The sequence below is a fragment of the Aotus nancymaae genome, unplaced genomic scaffold, assembly GCF_030222135.1.
Source record: "Aotus nancymaae isolate 86718 unplaced genomic scaffold, 86718_ANA_hifiasm-v0.15.2.pri h1tg000072l, whole genome shotgun sequence".
Classification (NCBI taxonomy): domain Eukaryota; kingdom Metazoa; phylum Chordata; class Mammalia; order Primates; family Aotidae; genus Aotus; species Aotus nancymaae.
The window spans coordinates 13,621,340-13,636,063 of record NW_026988487.1 but is presented as its reverse complement, the minus strand read 5'-3'; the positions used below and the strand labels follow the sequence as shown (position 1 = coordinate 13,636,063).

General features: G+C 41.6%; 2 non-coding genes across 2 annotated transcripts; one reads left to right on the top strand and one right to left on the bottom strand.

The window, feature by feature from the left end:
* The first annotated feature begins 9,406 nt into the window (after positions 1–9,406).
* On the top strand, positions 9,407–9,541 carry LOC135271034 (small nucleolar RNA SNORA70). Its single transcript, XR_010339180.1, has one exon. It is a non-coding gene; the product is annotated as a small nucleolar RNA SNORA70 (small nucleolar RNA).
* Positions 9,542–12,110: 2,569 nt separating this feature from the next.
* On the bottom strand, positions 12,111–12,241 carry LOC135270986 (small Cajal body-specific RNA 20). The gene has a single exon (XR_010339146.1). It is a non-coding gene; the product is annotated as a small Cajal body-specific RNA 20 (non-coding RNA).
* Between the last annotated feature and the right edge of the window lie 2,483 nt (positions 12,242–14,724).

Here is a 14,724-nt window from a genome sequence, read left to right as displayed (position 1 = left end):
ACTTTTGGGAGGCTGAGGCGGGAGGATTGTTGAACCCAGGAGTTTGAGACCAGCCTGGCAACATGGCAAGACCTTGTCTCTACAAATACTAATAAAAACAAAATTAGCTGGGCATGGCAGCGGGCACCTGTAGTCTCAGCTACTCTGCTACTCTGGAGGTTGAGGCAAGAGAATAGCTTAAGCCAAGGAGGTCAAGGCTGCAGTGAGCTGTGATTGCTCCACTGCACTCCAGCCTGCATGACAGAGCAAGACCCTGTCGCAAATAAAATAAAATCACTAGTAATTCATGAATAGATTCTTGGTTTTAAAAATCCAAAGTTTAAGGCCAGGCACAGTGGTTCACCCCTATAATCCCAGCACTTTGGGAGGCCGAGGCAGGTGAATCACAAGGTCAGGAGTTTGAGACCAGACTGACCAACATGGTGAAACTGTCTGTACTAAAAAATACAAAAACTAGCCAGGCATGGTGGTGTGCGCCTGTGATCCCAGCTACTTGGGAGGCTGAGGCAGGAGAATTGCTTGAACCTGGGAGATGGAGGTTGGAGTGAGCAGAGATCATGCCACTGCACTCCAGCCTGGGCAACAGAGGGAGACTCCATCTCAAAAAAAAAATTCAAAGATTATTATTTAAGCAAACTTTCCCTTCACCCTTTATACTCAGTCTTACTCGCCTCAGAGCTAACCAATATTATCAGTGTGTGCATTCCAACTAGACAATTTTATGTGCATTTGCAGACATACATGCACATTTTAAAATGTATAGTTCTTGGCTGGGTGCTGTGGCTCACACCTGTAATCCGAGCACTTTGGGAGGTGGACAGATTGAGGTGGGCAGATTGCTGGAGCTCAGGAATCCTAGACCAGCCTGGTCAACATGGTGAAACAATGTCTCTACAAAAAATACAAAAATTAGCTGGGTGTGGTGGCACACACCTGTAGTTCCTGCTACTTGGGAGGCTGAGGCATGAGAATCACTTGAACCCAGGAGGTGGAGGTTGCGGTGAGCTGATATCGCACCACTGCACTCCAGTCTGGATGATAGAGCAAGACTCTGTCTCAAAAAATATATATATATGAGATTCTATTTTGTGTGTTTTCAAAATATATGCTATTATACTACACATATAGTTCTATAAAATGCTTTTTCACTTAACAATATGTTATGATGATCTTTTCATAATAATCTATTTATTAATGTGCTTTGTTCTTTCACAATGCTGAATTTGAGAGGTGACCTTGAGACAGGATTTAAGTGCAATTACTTTATGTGGGAGGTGATCCCAGAAAATAGGATAATGGGGAATGAGACAGGGAAGAAAAGGAAGCCAATAAAGGATGTTCTTTCAAGCAAGTCGTCACTGTACACAAAACCAGAACTTAACTTCATGGAAAAACTGGGAGCCAATGAACTACACAACTGTCCAACGCTTCTACCTAAAGAGAGCTGGAGTATTTATCCACCGACTTCCATCTGCCATTGATTGAAGGCTACTTCAGAGGCACGTTGACTCAGGGACTTTTGGCCTGCCATGTACCTGGGCAGAGAGGGCTCTGGTGGCCAGAAAAAGCCTTCAGTCAAGAAGATGCTGGTACTATCAATTGGAAGTCAGATGACATGCACAGACATGGTAAGTCCCAGGTCATATGGGTGGGGCACTGATAGGATCTGCTCCAAAACAGATGTGACTTTGTGCCTTACTTCATTAAATTCTTTCTCATTTATTCTTTTTTTTTTTTTAACAAGCAAGTCTTCACTAAGTATTCCCATCCATGTTCCCTTATGCACATGTACAATTGTTTTTTTAAAGAAACAGCTCTGACTCTGTAACCCAGGCTGAGGTGCAGTAGCTCCATCCTTGTTCACTATAGACTCAACTTCCTGGGCTCAAGCGATCCTCCAGCCCCAGCCTCCTGAGTAGCTGGGACTTTAGGCACATGACACCATACCTGGGTAATTTTTTTTATTTGAGATGGAGTCTTGCTCTGTCACCCAGGCTGGAGTGCAGTGGCATGATCTTAGTTCACTGCAATCTCCACCTCCCGGGTTCAAATGATCCTCCTGCCTCAGCCTCCGAGTATGTAGGACTACAGGCACATGCCACCACGCCTGGCTAATTTTTTGTATTTTTAGCAGAGACAGGTTTTCACACTACAGGCACATGCCACCACGCCTGGCTAATTTTTTGTATTTTCAGCAGAGACAGGTTTTCACCATGTTGGCCAGGATGGTCTCAATCTCCTGACCTCATGATCCACCTGCCTCAGCCTCCCAAAGTGCTGGGATTACAGACGTGAGCCACTGTGCCTGGCTCACCTGGGTGATCTTGAAAAATTTTTTGTAGAGACAGAGTCTCACTGCATTGTCCAGCCTGGTCTTGAACTCCTGGGCTCTGGCAATCCTCCAGCCTTGGCCTTCTAAAGTGTTGAGATTACAGGCATGAGCCACCACACCTGGCCCAGTATTTCTTTAGCATAGATGCCTACAATGGGTCCATCCATTATTCAATATTTCTGTTTAATTTTATTCTCATGGACTGGGAAATGGCTTACTGTAACCTCTGAACTCCTGGCTGCCAGAATGTGCATGGCCTCTCTTCCTAAAGCCTTCAGTCTTGCTCTTTCAGGAATCCTTTCAAGACTGAAGATAGGAGAGCATTTAGTGAGTTTCCAACTACCCTGTATGAGATTCTCATGGCCATGTTAATTCTCTCCACTGGCTATCCCTGTGACTTTACTCTTGTCTCCTGCCTTTAAAACCTGTCGTTGATACATTCAGATGTTAAGTAGGACTCGAGTAATAAAAATCAGATCTTGGAGCAATGAGTTTCTTCTACTCAGTCAGACATTTTACTTCCATTTACCTGTGTAGTCATCATTTCCAAATAAAGAACGCATGTTCACAGTCTGAGACTGGGTCTGTGCAATCTTTCTTTACAGTTCCTAGCACAATGACACAACTAGAAATTTATTTTTAAAACTTTAAATGCAAAATTTTATTTTTATTTTTAAATCCACTTTATTAAGCTATAAATTACATCCAATAAATATTTTAAGTTCCACAAGCTGTGAGTTCCTTTTTGTTTGTTTTTCTTTGTAGACACGAGGTGTCTCTTGCTATGTTACCCAGGCTGATCTCCAACTCCTGGGCTCAATCAATCTTTTGGCTGCAGCCTCCCAAAGTGCTGGGTTTATAGGTGTGAGCCACTGCACCAGGCTGGCATTGGGTTTTAAATTTTATTTTCCAGTAGTTTATTGCTGGTATATAGAAATACACTTGAATTTTTTATATTGACTTTTTTTGTAGCTTTGCTAAATTTATTTATTAGTTCTAGGAGCTTTTTTCTAGATTCTTGAGGATTCTCTAATCTCATTAATCTATAAGTTAAAAAGTTTTATGTCTTCCTTTCCAATATTTAGACCATTTATTTATTTTTCTTGACTTATTACACTGTCTAGGACCTCCAATGAATAGCTGAATAAAAGTGATGAGAGCAAAACTTCCTTGCCCTGGCCCCAATCTTAGGAAATAGTCTTCTACCATTCAGTCTTTCAGTATTAAGAATAATGTTATTGGTAGGTTTTTCATAGATGACATTTATCAACTTTAAGAAGTTCCCCTTTAGTTTAACCTGCAAGTACTTTTGGTTTCAGTTGTTTCTATTTCACCATACTAAAAGACAGCGTGACTCTAGGTCTTGGTTCTCTTTTCCCTAGTAATGTTATATAGAAAGCATGGTTTGGGATTCAAATAGATTTGAACTCTGTCACTTCCCAGCTATGTGATCTTGTTTTAGTTCTCTATCTTCTGCCTCAATTTTCTCACTTATAAAATAAGGATAGCTAGTTTTGAAGGTTATTGTGAATGGTATTTGGTTTGCTTGCATGTGTCTGACGCATGGTAGACACTCAAAAAATATTATCTCTCTCCTCTTGCTTTTTTTAGTAATATGCTTTTCACTTTATAAGGACATTTATAATGTCTGGACTGGGTGCAGTGGCTCATGCCTGTAATCCAAGCACTTTGGAATGCTGAGTGGGAGGATCACTTGAGGCCATAAGTTCAAGACTAGCCTGGGTAACATAAAGAGACCCCATCTCTACCAAAATAAAAATTAAAAAACCATGCATGGTGGCATGCACCTGTTGTCCTAGCTACTTGGTAGGCTGAGGTGGAAGGATCACTTAAGCCCAGGAGTTTGAGGTTACAGGGAGCTATGGTTATGCCACTGCTCTCTAGCATGGGCAACGGAGTGAGACTCTGTTTCTCTAAATGATAATAATAATAATTGTGTCTGCCCAAATATTCACAATAGGGTTTTTAATGTGGTTATTGGTAACATACAAAGGTCAGGATTTCATCTATGAATGACAACTTCTCTATGGGTTGCAATAACTTATGACATCCTATCAGGGCTCTTCCCTCTGCTGACTGTAGGTTCCAGAATTATTCCCAGGCTAAGACTTCCTGGGATTAACATGTTGTTCCAACCACTACAAAAAACAAATGCACTGTTCTAAATGGTACCTAATTATATCACATGTTCATTGCTTTTTTTTTTTTTTTTTTTTTTTTTTTTGAGGCAGAGTTTCATTCTTGTTGCCCAGGCTAGAGTGCAGTGGCACGATCTCGGCTCACTGCAACATCCACCTGCCATGTTCAAGCAATAATCCTGCCTCAGCCTCCCCAGTAGCTGGGACTATAGGCATGAGCCACCACGGCCGGCTAATTTTTTGTAATTTTAGTAGAGATGGGGTTTCACCAGGCTGGTCAGGCTGGTCTCGAACTCCTGACCTCATGTTCTGCCCACCTTGGCCTCCCAAAGTGCTGGGATTATAGGCGTGAGCCACCGTGCCCGGCCTCCACTGCTTTTAATAGTATATCCAGAAAGAATGATTCACAAGTCTTGGCACCATCTCAGATGTTCAGAGAACCTTTATTGTTAGTCCATACTTTATCTTCTTAGGCCTGGAATTCTCCAGCTCTGAACATAGCAGGAGTTAAGGATACCAGGCCAAAAAGTGTAAAATTGATATTATAATTCCTAGAGCAGTGTTTTCAAATGCCAGCCCCAAGCAAGTGCCTGATGCAGTGTTTTACACAGACCTCGTTAGAATAGGAAATATTAGGATGATGTGTGAGTTCTTCAAATGTACTGTCCCTTCTTCTGATATTCTATTTCTCCTGTCTTCTTGGTGTCAAAATGCCCCTCTGTTGTTATTTGATGATGATAATGAGGATGCTGATGCTTTACTATCTTTATATGGTATAATAAGTTAGCACACTCATTTCAATATACCACACACCACCAATTTCTTAAAAGTCACTGAAGTGAGTATATTTTCCAGCATGCCTTGATTTGTGTCATGGTAACAGGTCATCTATCACCATTATTACTTAGGGCAACTATGGACCTGTTTGGAGTCACTTCAGAATTCCAGCCTCGACCCTGCAACCACGGGTTGTTGGCCCCCATGACAGAGAGCTGGAAGATTCTGGGTGCAGAAGGTTCATGCTGCCCTAGTGGACTGAGGTCAGCTTCGCCTAACCTGAAAAAAACAGAGTTATACATTTCGTGGGTCTAAACATGGGGAAGTTTTGGATACGCTGAAAAAAAATATAAAAATATAAATACCAAGATAAAGGGTTCACATCAACATGTTGACTAGTTTGAGGGAACTCAGGATTTGTGAGAAGCCTCATGTAGGACATAGAGACAGAATCACGAGTAAGAAGCAGCTCAGCCAACTTGGCTGAAGCTGAACCATATAAACCTCTGTTTTCATCGTCCTTAAGTGGAAATGATCACCATGTCTTGCCTCTCTGGAGTGTTTGCTTGCAGATTGAATGATAATGGATAGAAGAGTGCTTTGCAAACTACAGCATCCCCAGACAAATTTAAGAAATGACTCTCTTTTACTTTGTTGACAATTTAGAAGGCAATATTTCTAGACACATGACATTGCTCCAGGCAATCCCTTCACTGAGAAGAGATGATGAAAGTGTACATGGCCTGTAGGCTTAATACTGTCAGAACACATTATCACCCAATAAATCCGGACAATTCTATTTTTTTTTTTTTTTTTTTTTGAGACAGGGTCTCACTCTGTCACCCAGACTGGAGTGCAGTGCCATGATCTCAGCTCACTGCAACCTCCAACTCCCAGGCTCAAGTGATTCTTCTGCCTCAGCCCCCCAAGTAGCTGGGATTACAGGCATATACCACTACCGCCCAGCTATTTTATTTTTATTTTTAGAAGAGATGGTTTTGTGTTTTTTTGTTTTGTTTTGCTTTGTTTTGAGATGGAGTCTCGCTCTGTCACCCGGGCTCCCAAGCTGGAGAGCAGTAGCACTATCTCGGCTCACTGCAACTTCCGCCTCCCAGGTTCAAGCGATTCTCCTGCCTCAGCCTCCCGAGTAACTGGGACTACAGGTGTGTGCCACCATGCCTGGCTAATTTTTGTATTTTTAGTAGAGACAGGTTTTTGCCATGTTGGCCAGGCTGGTCCCGAACTCCTGACCTCAGGTGATCCACCTACCTTGGCCTCCTAAAGTGCGGGATTACAGGCGTGAGCCACTGACTTGGCTCAATAATTCTATTTTTAATGCCATATTCCCAAACCTGGTAACGAGGCAGAGAGCCTCTGTTCTGGTGGGCTGCTGGATGCAAAGTGGGGTCTGAAGTTCATGAAAGGACAGCCAGGGACTGTGTCAGTTGCTCATGCCACCATATTCTGGGTAAATATCTCGGACAGGGCTTGTGATATGCTGCTGTCAATTCAGAAGAGGACTCTAGCACTAGCAGTATCTTCAACTGACAATATTTTCATTGCCCTAAGATCCATGTTGTTGGAATATACTCAGATTATAGTCCATTACTGAGTAATAACAGTTGTCATTTGTTGAGTGCTACCTATGCAGAGGGACAATTTTAAATGCTTTAATATATTATCTTATTTAATTCTCTTAGCAACCTTCTGAGGATGGAACTTTCATTGTCTTAATTTTTAAGATAAAGAAACTGAGGCATACAGAACTGAGTACCTTATCCAAGGTCATGATTAATTAGTGGCAGAGACTGAATTGGGCCAAGGCAGCCTCACCCAGGTGTAACCTATATTGCTTTTCTATTTTTACTAAACATGTACTCTTTTCCAAGCACTGGACTAGTCAACTACAGGGATTGACAAGACAACATCTATGACCTCAAAAAGCACTCAGTCCAGTGGGGAGGAGCTGTAACACACCGTAGTAAGTAAATACTGCATATTTATCCCTTTGATGCAGATTTATTTTTCTCCAAAGCATCCTTTATTGCCATCTAGCAAACTACATCCTCTTTTTTTTAAATTTTCTGTCTTCCTTTATTCAAACTATAAACCCCATGCAGGCAGGGTCTTCATTTTGTTCACTTTATTTTTTTTTTAGGTTTACAGACTTTTTTTTGAGACAGGGTCTCACTTTGTCACCAGGCTGAAGTGCAGTGGCACGATCCCAGCTTACTGCAACCTCCACTTCCCAGGTTCAAACGATTCTCCTGCCTCAGCCTCCTGAGTAGCTGGGATTACAGGTGTGCAGCACCATGCCCAGCTAATTTTTGTATTTATAGTAGAGATGGGGTTTCACCATGTTGATCAGGATGGTCTCGATCTCTTGACCTTGTGATCCACCCATCTTGGCCTCCCAAAGTGCTGGGATTACAGGCATGAGCCACTGCAACTGGCCAATTTTGTTCACTTTATATCCTAGTATCTAGAAGTAAGTGTGTTTGGCAAGTAAATTTGTAGGAGCTGCGTCCAAGGCACAGGAGTGGAAATTAAATAAAAGGGAACAAAAGATGGCACAAATCACAGGATTCTTCCTGAGTAATCTGGATTGACCATATCTTCATGGAATGGAGTATGCCGAAAGCTTCAGGGAGAAGAAGGAACATCAGCTAGAACTTACTTGATCAGTGAAGCTGCCCTTTAGATGTCCTGGAGTTATTTTGGGTGTATGTACCTTTACACTCCAGTCATCCCCCCACCTCCCTCAACCCCTCCAACCACACTGAACAGGTTTCTCTCATCCACAGATCAACATACCTTCACACATTCTGTTCCCCTTCCTAGAGGACCTTTCTCCTGTGCCCGCTTCTACTTCACCTCCTTTCTGCTTTACGACCTCGATTGTATCCTTCAAAACTCAAATCAGCTGTCACTTTCTCATCGCAATGACCTATCTCTGTGTTCCCATATCACCCTTAACAATCATCCGGTGCTAAAAATCACTGTTTTATTTGTCTCTGCCCTATACTGAAGGCTTCTTGAGAGCAGAGTCCATGTCTTACTCAGCCTGATTTTCCAAAACCAAACACGATGCCTGGCATGAGGATGAATGGTGAAACTGAAGATCTCTCTCCCTCCCTCCCTCCACTCCCCTACACAAACACACATACATCCGGCTCATGGCAGTGACTATGTCTTCAAATTCCCCTACTCCCTTCACTAAGCTTATGACAGTGCTCCATACCAGAAGTTGTTTCAGTAAATGTAATAATGAAAATATAAAGAATAATAGGCCGGGCGCTGTGGCTCATGCCTGTAATACCAGTACTTTGGGAGGCTAAATTGGGGGGATCACCTAAGGTCAGGAGTTTGAGACCACCCTGACTAACATGAAGAAACCCCGTCTCTACTAAAAATACAAAAGTAGCCGGGTGTGGTGTTGCATGCCTGTAATCCGAGCTACTTGGGAGGCTGAGGCAGGAGAATTGCTTGAACCCAGGAGGAGGTAGAGGTGGCAGTGAGCCAAGATCACGCCATTGTACTCCAGCCTGGGCAACAAGAGTGAAACTCCGTCTCAAAAACAAAAAACAAAACAAAAAGCTACTGGGGCCAGCTGTGGTGGCTCACACCTGTAATCCCAGCACTTTGGGAGGCCGAGGTGGGTAGATCACCTGAGGTCAGGAGTTCCAGACCAGCCTGGTCAACATAGTGAAACCCATCTCTACCAAAAATACAAAAATTAGCTGGGTGTGGTGGCACATGCCTGTAATCTCAGCTACTCAGGAGGCTGAGGCAGGAGAATTGCTCGAACCCAGGAGGTAGAGGTTGCAGTGAGCCGAGATTGAGTCACTGCAAGCTGACTGCGAGACAGAGCAAGACTCCGACTCAAAAAAAAAAAAAAAATAGAATATCGGCGGGTGGGGAAGGGAAAAAAAAAAAGAAGAATTATCAAAGGTGTACTTTTTTTTTGGCCACGTTGGTCTGGAACTCCTGACCTCAAGCAATCCACTAAATAGGAAAACATGTTACAAAGCTACACAATGAATGCTACAAAGTAGAACAGTGCGCTAAATGTGAAAAGTAAACGGGCAAATCTATGAAATAGAGTAGAAAGCCCATAACAAATCAAACTATGTAGAAGCTGCAGCCAGTCAAGCTGACTGAGTTCCTTTCCTCATGAGGACCTGGTGTGCAATGGCTGCAAACAGCAGCTTCCTTGGTAATGTATGCAGCCTGTTTCTTGTATGGGTTGCTCTAAGGGACCTTGTCTGCTTTACCAAGTTCAAGGCAGATAAATTTGAAGACACGGTGGCTGAGAAGTGGCTCATCCTAGATGGTTGTGGGGCCAAGTGTATCCCCAGTTGTGGTCCTCTGGACAAGCGTTAGGCCCTGCTCTTGTGACAGCTTCCACTGTGCTGCCACCTCCTAATGCCCACCAATAAATCCTACTTCTTATCCACCTATCTTAAAAAATGTATGTATGGTATATTTCATGACAGTGACATTTTCTAATCAATTATGGAATGGCAAGTTATTCAAAAAATGCTAAGACAAACTGGTTGAAAATCTGGGGTAAAAGGAACACTCAAATCCCTATATCATATCATATCATATATAAAATAAATAAAGATGAATTCAGTAATAACTCATATTATTGTTTACTATTTACCAGACCTGATGCCAAGCATGTCATAAGCATTAACTAATCTGAGCATCATGACAATTCTATGAGGTTGGTACTATTAATTTTATTTCTATTTTCAGATGAGTAAACAGGTTTAAAGGACTGAAGTTGGTCAATGGCTCACAACTAACAAGTCAGATAAACTTGTATTCAAATCTAGGGCTAACTAACCCGATAGCTGTGACTTACTTCTGTGTGTGGGTGTACCTTATTCTTTTTTAAAATTTATTTTTAATGGACAAAATACAATTATATATATTTATGAAGTACAATGTGATGTTTTGATATATGTATTCAATGTGGAATGATTAAATTAAGCTAATTAACATATTCATCACCTCACATACTTATCATTTTTGGGGGATGAGAACATTTGAAATTTACTTTCTTAGCAATTTTGAAATGTGCAACACATTATTATTAACTATAGTCACCATGCTATGCAATAGATCTCAAAAACTCCTTCCTGTTGTCTAACTGAAACTTTGTATCCTATAGCTTTTGCTCTTACCCAGTATACTATGATATTTTTTACCGAAGAAATATTAACACTCACACCGCTGGGGAATTACCACTAAAAGAAAATCTTTGGAGTAGGCAAGATATTTCTAAACATAATACAAAAATTTAGCTTACAGCAGAAACTACAAAAAAAAGATTTCTAGATATTTGAAATAAGTATTTAAAAATTATATGATAAACAAAAGGCAAATTTAACACTCAGAAATATTTACTTATAGATAAGGAGCTCATGCTTGTAATCCCATTACTTTGGGAGGCCGAGGTGGGAGGATCGCTTGAATCTAGCCTCAGTTTAAGACCAGCCTAGACAACAAAGTGAGTCCCTGTATTGCTTAAAAAAAAAAACCATGCATAGTGGTGCATACCTATAGTACCAGCTACTAAGGAGGCTAAGACTGGAGGATAGTTTGAACTCAGGAGTTCAAGGCTGCAGTGAGCTATGTTGACACCACTGTACTCCAGCTTGGGTGACAGAGCAAGACCCTGTCTCAAAAAAAAAAAAAAAAAAGTTTAGTCTTAATTTGTGAAGAAATTTTATAAAACAATAACAACAAAAAAAATCCAAAGAGAAAAAAAGTGGGCAAAGAACACAAATGAAAATATTTAAATAGCCAATAAAATTCACCTCAAAAGTTTAGCCATAGTACTTAGATTCCATTTTTTCTGTATCGGATTGGCCAAATGAAAAATAATGTTAAAATCCAGCGTTGATTTTGTTACAGGGAAATTGGCCACTCATGAATACTGCTGCTGGGACTGTAAATTCTTATAGCTATTTTGGAGAGTGATTTGTTAATATGTCTTAAAAGCATTAAAATACCTTTGACCCAAAAATTCCATATCATGATAAAATGGAAATAAGTGCAGAGATGAATTTTCATAAAAATCAAAGTTGGACCAAAAAAATGGCCAGCAATAGGGGACTGGTTACGTAAATTAAAGAATAACCCCATACTCGAATAGTATGCAGCCTTAAAGTAATGTAGATTTTGAACTCTGCTTCCAAGGGTTCCATAGAAATCCTATAGAACTCTTTGGAACACTATGGAATCCTTTTGTTAACCTATTGGAAGGTAGTAAAATGTAAATGTATAGATAGAACTGAGGATCCCATCTCTCCTCAGCCAAACAGCTCTCTTCCTCTGTTCTATGTGTTAGGGTTTTGAGTCAGAATCCATTAAAAGGCAGGGGAGGATATTTCATTAACATTGAAAAAACTAACATTGTTGAAAAATATGTCTGAAACTACGAACTGGCCTATCTTATCTTACCTTATCTTATTTTTGAGGCAGGGTCTCACTCTGCTGCCCAGGCTGAAGTGCAGTGGTGTGATCATGGTTTACTACAGCCTTGGCCTCCTTGGATCCAAGTGATCCTCCAGCCTCAGCCTCCTGAGCAGCTAGGAGTACAGGCATGTGCCACCACACCAGGCTGATTTTTTATTTTTTGTAGACACAGTGTCTCACTATGTTGCCCAGGCTGTTCTTGAACTCCTGGGCTCAATCGATCCTCTCACCTCAGCTTCCCGAAGTGCTGGGATTACAAGTGTGAGTCCCCATGCCTGGCTCTAACTGGCCTTTAAATAAATTACTCAATTTTACTGAGCCCCAGTTTCTTTCCTTTTTTTTTTTTTTCTTTTTTACATCTGAGGTAGGAAAACAAAACTGTCCAACTCATGGCGGTCCTGACGATGATCCTTGAGGGCTGATCTTGGCCTCCAGCCATGGTTAAGGGGAAAAGGGAGCCCCCCAGTGTCTTGAGCTACAAAAATGAGACAAACACCCAAGGTCCTTGACAATAAAAAAAAGTCTAAGAGACTGAACTTCCACTCCAGGCTTCAAGTCTTTGTGCCTGAATTCACACCCATGTGTGCTTCCCTCCCAAAGGTTTCTCCTTGGGATGACACTGCAGCAGCAAAGTTCCCCAGAGCTGGAACTTCATGGAGACCTGGACGCCCAGCACTGTGCAGAGGGCAACATCTTGGATATGCCTCTTAAGGGATGAATAGACTGGCAAGGAGGCCACGCAGCTAAGTCCAACTGGTGGGACAGGGGAAGCTGCATGGGATGATGGATCTGAAATATGTCATCTCTGCTCTGGCCCCAATCTCTGTACCCTTTTTTATTCATACGCTTTTTTTTTTTCATTTTTTGTTTTGACCTCTTTTTTTTTTTATTGCATTTTAGGTTTTGGGGTACATGTGAAGAACATGCAAGATTGTTGCATAGGTACATACATGGCAGTGTGATTTGCTGCCTGCCTCCCCATCACCTATATCTGGCAATTCTCCCCATGCTATCTCTCCCCATCATAAGCTTTTTTTTTTTTTTTTTTTTTTTTGAGATGGAGTCTCGCTCTGTCACCAGGCTGTAGTACAGTGGCACAATCTCAGCTCACTGCAACCTCCACCTCCCGGGTTCAAGTGATTCTCCTGCCTCAGCCTCCCAAGTAGTTGGGACTACAGGCACGTGTCACCATGCCCAGCTAATTTTTTTTTTTTTTGTATTTTTAGTAGAGATGGTATTTCACCATGTTGGCTAGGATGGTCTTGATCTCTTGACCTTGTGATCCACCTGCCTTGGCCTCCCAAAGTGCTGGGATTATAGGCATGAGCCACTGCACCCAGCCACGCTTTTTATTTTAGAATAGCTTTAGTTTCATGAAAAAGTTGGAAAGACAGTATGGAGTTCCCATATACACTTTTCCAAGTTTCCCCTATTGATAACGTCTTACATTAATTACTAAGGTACTTTTGTCACAACTAAAGAACCAAAATTGGTACATTGTTTTATATACATACATATTTTTTCTTTTGTTTCACAAACAGGGTCTTGCTATGTTGCCCAGGATGGCCTCAAACTCCTGGGTTCAAGCGATCCACCTCAGCCTCTCAAGCAGTTGGTACTACAGGCATGAGCCAGTGCAGCCTGGTATATTAATACTAATTAAACTCCACACTCTATCCAATTTTGCTGTTTTTAAAAGTGTCCCTTTTCTGTTCCAGGATCCCAGCCAGGATATCACATTACATTTCCTTGTTACGTCACTTTAGCCTCCTCTGATCTGTGACACTCCCAGACTTTTCTTGTCTTTGATGACCGTAAAGATTTTAAGTGGTACTGGTAAGGTATTTTGTAGAATGTCTCTGAATTTAGGTTTGTCTGATTTTTTTTTTTTTTTTTTTAGGCAGGGTTTTACTCTGTTGCTCAGTCTGGAGTGCAGTGGTGCAGTCAGAGCTCACTGCTGCCTCCAACTCCTGGACTCAAGTGATCCTTCCACCTTGACTTCCCAAAGTGCTGGGATTGCAGGTGTGAGCCACTGTACTCGGCATTTTTTTTCTTAAGACAGTCTCACTCTGCTGTCCAGGCTGGGGTGTAGTGGCGCGATTGATCAGAGCTCACTGCAGCGTTGGCTTCCTGGGCTCAGCTGATTCCCCTATCTCAGCCCCCCAAGTAGCTGGGACCACAGGTGGGCACCAGGCCTGGCTAATTTTTGTATTTTTTTGTAGAGGCAAGTTTCACCATGTTGCCCAGGCTGTGCCTGATGGATTTTTTAAAAAATGAGTACCTTAAAGTTATTCATTTGCCCAATTGCAATATTCCCCAAAGCTTTATTTATGCTGGCATAGCCAGCATCTTTTTAAAAAATGACACTGATATATATTCACTTAAGCAAATTAATGTACCTATCTCAACTGTTCCCTTTGGCTACATGGACAAACTCATATTCCAAAGCATATGACCCTAAAACTGAAAACGTTCAACCACGCTTCAGGCTTTGTGCTGATACATTTGTTATAAACATTGGATGAGATGATACAGAGCATTTTACACAGTGCTTGACACATAATTGGCACTCACTACATATTAGCTATTGTTATTGAGAAGTACTAAGTCTTTTTTTCTTACATTTCCTGGCATTTGCTGAGTCACAGCATTGTGCCAGAGATTGCATGGATGGAAAGGTAAAGTGTAAGGAGTAAGGAGATGGGCTGAGAGGCATTTCATGATTTGTCAAATTCTGAATAAAGGAACCTCACTTCTTACAAAAATAAAAAGTACTGGAAATGCAGTAATAAAGAACAAGAACATACAGTGGAAAGTAGTATTGAATAAGTCAAGAATATAGGAAAGACCACCTGGACCTGGCCTGGCTGCTTTTTTTTTTTTTTTTAGACAGAGTCTCACTCTGTTGCTCAGGCTGGAATGCAGTGGCACAATCTTGGCAGCCTTGACCTCCCAAGCTCAAGTGAT